The sequence below is a fragment of the Equus caballus genome, chromosome 26, assembly GCF_041296265.1.
Source record: "Equus caballus isolate H_3958 breed thoroughbred chromosome 26, TB-T2T, whole genome shotgun sequence".
Taxonomy (NCBI): domain Eukaryota; kingdom Metazoa; phylum Chordata; class Mammalia; order Perissodactyla; family Equidae; genus Equus; species Equus caballus.
Window position 1 is genome coordinate 35,462,955 of NC_091709.1, and position 7,095 is coordinate 35,470,049.

Below are 7,095 nucleotides of genomic sequence, written 5' to 3' on the forward strand. Positions count from 1 at the left end.
CTTTGGTTAGTTGACAAACGGTCGTTGAAACGATGTCCTCTCTCCTTGGTGGTGCTTCTTCTCTTCTTTTTGAAAAGGAGAGGAAAATGCATCATTGAGATTTCTGAGTGTTTCTTCTAAAATCTGAGAGGGAACGAGAAGCCTGGTTGTGGAGCTTTAGTATCAAAAAAGTGTAGGAGCCCGGGGGAGGGTGGAGGAGCATGCTGCCCGGGGCATCCAGGCAGAGACCCCTCAGCTTGGGGAGGCAGCCCTTTCTCACAGCGTTCCACATCTTCTGCATTATTGCGTGTCTGTGAGTCAGCTCCCATCCGTAGGTGCCTTTCAATAGCTGCATTATTCATTGCTCTTAGCATTTAACTTAATTTTTCTTTTTTTTCCTTCCAAAACAAGTGTTGCTTTTATCGTCTCAAAACTTGTGGTATGTAAGAAGCGACATTCCAGGCCCTTGGAGTCCCTGTTATTGGCAATGATTTTCTTTGACTGGTCACACCCCAGTTTTGTGACATATAAATGTAGCTGAAAAACATCGCAAATTGCAGCTACCCAGGCATTTTTTCCCCATGTATTTACTTATCACTCCTATGTTATTTCTTTGGCTGGCTGATGGAAATACAAAAGATTTGCAACTATTTCTTTTCCCTCATTTGCCACTCCAAGATAATCCTGATTGGAAATAAAGAGATTGGACATTATTGTAATTGATTTTTAATAGCCAGCTAATAAGGGACGAACAATCCTTCCTGGTCCCCAAAAAAATTGTTTCATGTCATAAACACTGGCTCTTATCCTAAAGAGGAAATGTATACAAAACAGGATTAGGGGCCGGCCCCATGGCCAAGTGGTTAAGTTCACTTACTGCACTTCAGCAGCCCAGGGTTTCACCGGGTCAGAACCTCGTGTGGATCTGGCACCACTGGTCAGGCCATGCTGAGGTGGCATCCCAGATGGCAGTCTGAAGGACCTAGAATATACAACTATCTACTGGAGGGCTTTAGGGAGAAGAAGAAAAAAAGATTGGCAACAGATGTTAGCTCAGGCGCCAAAGTATAATCTTCCAGAGGACAGTTTCTGAAGCCTTTAAAAAGAAAATAGAAAAACAGGATTAACAGGTGCTTTGAAGAAGTGAGTCACATGTAACGGAATATCTGAGCATAGAACAGTATACTTACCTCGATCATCTGATAAATTTTTTTTTTTTTTGAGGAAGATTAGCCCTCAGCTAATATTTGCGGCCAGTCCTCCTCTTTTTTGCTGAGGAAGACTGGCCCTGAGCTAACACCCATGCCCATCTTCCTCTGCTTTGTATGTGGGACGCCTGCCACAGCATGGCTTGACAAGCAGTGCATAGGTCCACACCCTGGATCCAAACCAGCGAGTCCCGGGCCACCAGAGTGGATTGTGCAAACTTAAGTGCTGCGCCACTGGGCTGGCCCCAATAAATATCATGTTAAAGACTAAATAAGAGGTTGTTACGTAAGTGAATTGTGTTGCTACTTGTCTGACCTGCTACATTGATTTCCTATTGCTGCTGTAACAAATTACCAGAAATTTAGTGAAACAATGTGTATTTATTATGCATGGTTCTGGAGGTCAGAAGTCTGAAATGGGTCTCACTGGGCTAAAATCAGGGTGTCGGCAGGACTGCATTCCTTTCTAGAGGCTCTTGGAAGAGAATCTGTTTTCTCCCCTTTTCCAGCTTCCAGAGGCCACCCACATTCCTTGGCTTGTGGATACCGTCTGTCTTCAAAGCCAGCAATGACCAGGGGAGTCTTTTTTATACAGCATCACTCTGACACTGATTCTGTTCTGCCGCCTGCTTCCACTTTGAAGGACTCTTGTGATTATATTGTGCCCACCTGGATAATCCAGGCTAATCTCCCCATTTCAAAGTCACTTGATTAGCAACCTTAATTCCATCTGCAGTCTTAATTCCCCCTTGCCTTGTAACATAACGTATTCACAATTTCTAGGGGTTAGAACATGGACATCTTTGGTGCCCATTATCCTTCCTACTAGACCCGATTTATGGAAAATAATGAAAATAAGGTGTATTTCAGGAGTTATGTGTGTTCATTTTATTTATCTGTCTATGCAGTTATTTAGAATTATTAGATTTTAGTTTTCCCTATTACCCTTGAAACTCAGCTGCACCAAGTAACAGGTCAGACTTCTGGAAGAGCAACTCTGTCCAGGGCTGTAACCCTTTCCAAAAGGAGACAGAATTTATCAAATACCATGATTCCAGTATGTTTCTACGCCAGAATTCTGAACCAGTTACAGGATCATATCTTCTTAGGTCTTAATTGGAATTGGACAATGTAGACTGATGTAACGTAATCAAAATAGTCTATACCATATCTTTCCTTTCCTTGCTAAATGCTAAATGTGCTTCTCTCTTTTTCCCCAAAGAGTTTGTTACTAAGAGATGTTTGAGCATCATCCTTCCCAAGAAACCTGCCTCCCAGTTTTAATTCTTGGCTCAGAATAAAGGATGCCTTATTCAAGAAACAACTTAATAAATATTTGGAGGTATTATTCTCAGCCTTGGGCCAGTTAAATGTGTTTCACTCTATATCTGACTTAGATCTGCTTCCATCAATACTCCCTATTTGCAAAGGTCAAACCTTATCTTTAAAACTCCTTGCAATTCCCCTCTGACATGGAGAGGAGGGAGGGTGGGGAAGCGCATTGGCTTGCTCTGTAGTAGGAGATTCTGACAGGGGCAGACATTTACTTTTGAAGTCATTTAGCGGAAAAATGGTAAATGTTCCTTCTTCTTGTTCTGATCATGAAAACACTGGTAGGCTGATATCAGAAGAACCTGGTCCTCAAGTTCTGATCTATGACAATAGTGTTTTAAGTACATTCAAACTTTATGTTACTCTTTAATTTCTGTTCCCTGAGTTTGGGTTCCAGTTAGGTAGAAAAACTTATAAGAAGAGATAGTCGGGGTGGGGGGTGAGGAGGAAGCAGTGTTCATGTCTGGCGGCACCTGGGAAAATATGTGACATCTGTCGTTTTGATCTCAGTTGACATTTATCTTTTCCATTTGAATCTGCAAATGAAATAGAGGGAGATGATCATTTTTCTTTTTATTCTTATCTGCTTGGACTCTCTCCTGTCACATCCACCCCAGTATTCTTATCACTATTCATAAAAGTGAATAGCCCTTCCAAAGAAGAGCTGTAAAATAAACCCTTCAACAGGAGGTTCTTTAGATTTAGAAGAGAAAGGCTCAGCTGAGTAACTTTTATACATACAGTCATTAGGGAAAGCAAAATTTCCAGCATCCCCAACCACTGCCTTTTCTTCCGGACCTGGTTTATTTAAATCATTCCTATCAGTTCTTGAGTTGATTCTAACTATTGGGTTCTAAGGGATGCTGACATCTAACACAGGTAGAGACATTTTGATCCAGGTCCTGGCCCCCTGTTTTATGATGGGCGTTTCATCAGATGTTTGTGAGGGGGACTGCGAACTCCCTCAGGCTTGATACTCGAAGGAAGAGGCAGTTTGTTTTTTGAATGGGGATTACACAAGGTTTCTCTGCAAATCAAAACCACAATGAGGGGCCAGTCCTATGCCGAGTGGTTAAGTTTGCACGCTCTGCTTTGGTGGCCCAGGGTCTGTAGGTTCGGATCGTGGGCGTAGACCTATGCACCGTTCATCGGGCCATACTGTGGTGGCATTCCACATAGAAGAACTACAGTGACCTACAACTAAGATATATACCTATGTACTTGGGCTTTGGGGAGAAAAAAAAACTCAGTGAGATATCACCTCACACCTGTTAGAATGGCTATTATCAAAAAGACAAGGAATGAAAATATTGGCAAGGATGTGGAGAAAAGGGAACCCTTGTGCACTGTTGGTGGGAATGTAAATCGGTGCATCCACTATGGGAAACAGGATAGAGGACCCTCAAAAAATTAAAAAATAGAACTACCGTATGATCCAGCCATTCCACTTCTCGGTATTTATCTGAAGAAAATGACAACACTAACTTGAAAAGATATACACACCTTCTTGTTCACTGCAACATTATTCATGATAGCCAAGGCACGGAAACAACCTAAATGCCCATCAATGGATGAATGGATAAAGAAGATGTGGAATGTATATATACAATGGAATATCGTTCAGCCATGAAAAAGAATGAAATCTTGCCGTTTGTGACAACGTGGATGGACCCTGAGGGCATTATGCTAAGTGAAATAAGTCAGACAGAGAAAGACAAATACCATATGACCTCATTTATATGTGGAATTAAAAAAAAACTAAGCTCATAGATACACAGAACAGATTGGTTGTTGCCAGAAGCGGAGGGTGGGGGATGGGCTAAATGGGTGAAGAGGGGTCAAAAGATACAAACTTCTAGTTACAAAATAAATAAGTTACAAGGATGCAATGTACAGCATGGTGACTATAGTTGACTATAGTTAATAATACGGAACTGCATGTTTACAAGTTGCTAGGAGTAGATCTTAAAAGTTCTCCTCACAAGAAAAAAATTATAACTCTGTGAGGCAACAGACGTTAACTAGACTTGTGATCATTTCACAATATATACAAATATGGAATCATTATGTTGTACGACTGAAACTGCTGTAATGTTATATGTCAACTATACCTCCATAGAAAATAAATAAGTGAAAGAAGTTTCCTGTGCAGTTAGTTCTTACACACCTTCTTTGTTAGGCTGTGTGTTTTAATAGCTGTGAGTGCAGGAGCGCTGTTTTCAAATCCTATCTCTTGAAGAAATTCTTCCCTTTGAGGAGGAAAACGTCTCCATCGAAGACTGCTACTATCTTAGGTTGGCCTTGCTCATTAAAATACACTTCTTTGGGATGTAGAAAGGAGACGGCGAGAAGAGCCAAGTGTCAGAGATCCACAGACTGTGTTCCTGGGCAAGGCAGGAGCTGAGTCGGAGATTAGCCTGTGGGGAGCGCCCTTGGGATCAAGAGCCCCTGAGGAAGGGAAGGGCAGGATGGCACGGAGGGAGAAGCTGAGCTGCAAGACAGCCTCAACGAAGACCTCAGCCAGCCCCATGGGGGGATCAGAGCTGGGCTGGTCCTTCTGGACAAGGGGGCCTCACTGGATGCCAGCTGCCCTGAGAAAGGGCTGTGTCTCTGGGAGAGACAGCTTTCATGAGTGGAATCAGTTTCCAAAGAAGGCTGACGGCTAAGAGCTGTCAGAGGACAACCTTCCCTGAGGCTGAAGGAGAAAGTTCTCCAGTCGTGAAGGTAAAATCAGGGTCTCCATGACCTTCTGCTCACTTGGGCAAGCCACTTACCTCTCAGTGAAGGGGAGCACAGCACCTGCCTGGCCCGGGGAGGGCCCCAAGGAGGTGTCTGTCCTTCTGGACCTGCTCCCTTTTTGCCCTGGGCTTCCATAATCTTACCTGTCAAATGAGGGGCTCATGTCAAGCTTGAAAACTGACAGCCCTGTCACCAAATCGGGCCCATAAATCTAGTTTGGTTTGGCCCTCAGTGTTTTAACATTTTGAGACTTTGTTGCCAATATTCAAAACATTGAGAGACTTCCCCAAAATTCCAGATTTCTGGTTTTTCTTGAAAAAGCTAGACTCAGCCTGAATCCCTTCAAAGCCACAGTCATCAGACATGGCGCAAACCCACCAGTGTGCAAAGATCCCCACCTGGCCTCCAGCCCTGCAAGGATCTGCTTGGGTGATGGCTAGATTTTGAATAATATTCAATTATTTGAACATTCCTTCTAAGTTAACTCTCTTTTGTTTTTAATGTCAACAAATCAGATAACCTTTTCTTAAACGCAAAATAAACGAATCTCTCAATTTCACATATTTTGCTATGTAGTGAATACAAACTCAAAAATGAGGAGAAAAGAAATCAAACCCAATACAACGTTCCCCATCCAGGACAATCACTGAGTAATTGGTGTTGGTGGATATGAGTAATACTTTCATTCTTAAAGAAATGAACATCAATGACACTTGTGACACGTTACAGAGTAATTGCACATTTGTTGTAGATCAAAGTCCTTAATCTGAATCAACTGTAAGAAATGTCATTTAAAAATAAAGAGTCTTTGGCTAGAGAACACTCTATCTGCAGACACAAGCTACTCAAGCTAAGTACCAAGTAGGGAGTTTTGATGCATTCCCTGGTAATTTGTGTTGAAATGTGATTTATTCCAAGTCTTAGAGCCATTTTGATTCAAGCACATGAACCACCATTGGTGCAAAGCCTTCAGCATCATTTGTCTCCACTGTGAGGAGGCTTACCATTGAAACAGTATCCCTGGGAGATGCTAGAGGTTGTGAAGATACTCTTGATGGCCTTCACTCTTTCCTCCTTGTTAATGGAACACAGATTTCACTCAAGTGAAATGTGTCCAGCCCTGGCATATCCCCAGGGGATAGACCATGACTCAACGGAGCATGTCAAGGATACCACATTCCGTTTTGATGGATAGTTACATTTCCAGCTTCCCTTGCAGCTACATTGGCCAAGTGTCTTGGTCTCTTTAGTGACGCTTTGGGAAACATGCTGGAGTGCTTCTGAAAAAGATAATTTGTTCCTTGATAAAAAAAAAAGGACAGATGCCGGAAGAGGGCTTGCTGGCGTCACTCTTCCTCTTTCTTCTGGAGCTATGGCAGCCATCTTGAAACCAGGAGGTGACAAATACATGAATGAAAAACCAACCACTAAGAGTGAAACAAGAAACAGATTCTGGATCCTGGATGACATAGTTGATTACCCGAGTTACCCCTGGAAATGCCGACTTCCAGGCTTTTTGGTGAGATAGACATGTATTATCTCAACCAGTTTTGGTTAGATTTTCTATCAAGAGAGCTAAGAACATTCCTAACTGGTGAAGAGTTTTGAAGAGCAAAACTCTTTATTTATTTATTATAACAAGAAATAAGATATTTCTCCGTAATTTAGAAAACATCTTGCCTGTATTAACAATGATCTCTTCAACAGAGCTGTCTGCTAATTTTGAACGTCATTCTATCAAGTGCACCTTTTCAACCTGAATCCTACTTAGCACATTCTTCCTAGTTTCCCTGAAGGATAGTGGAGTCTTATGACTTAAGGATTATTTAGATAGCAA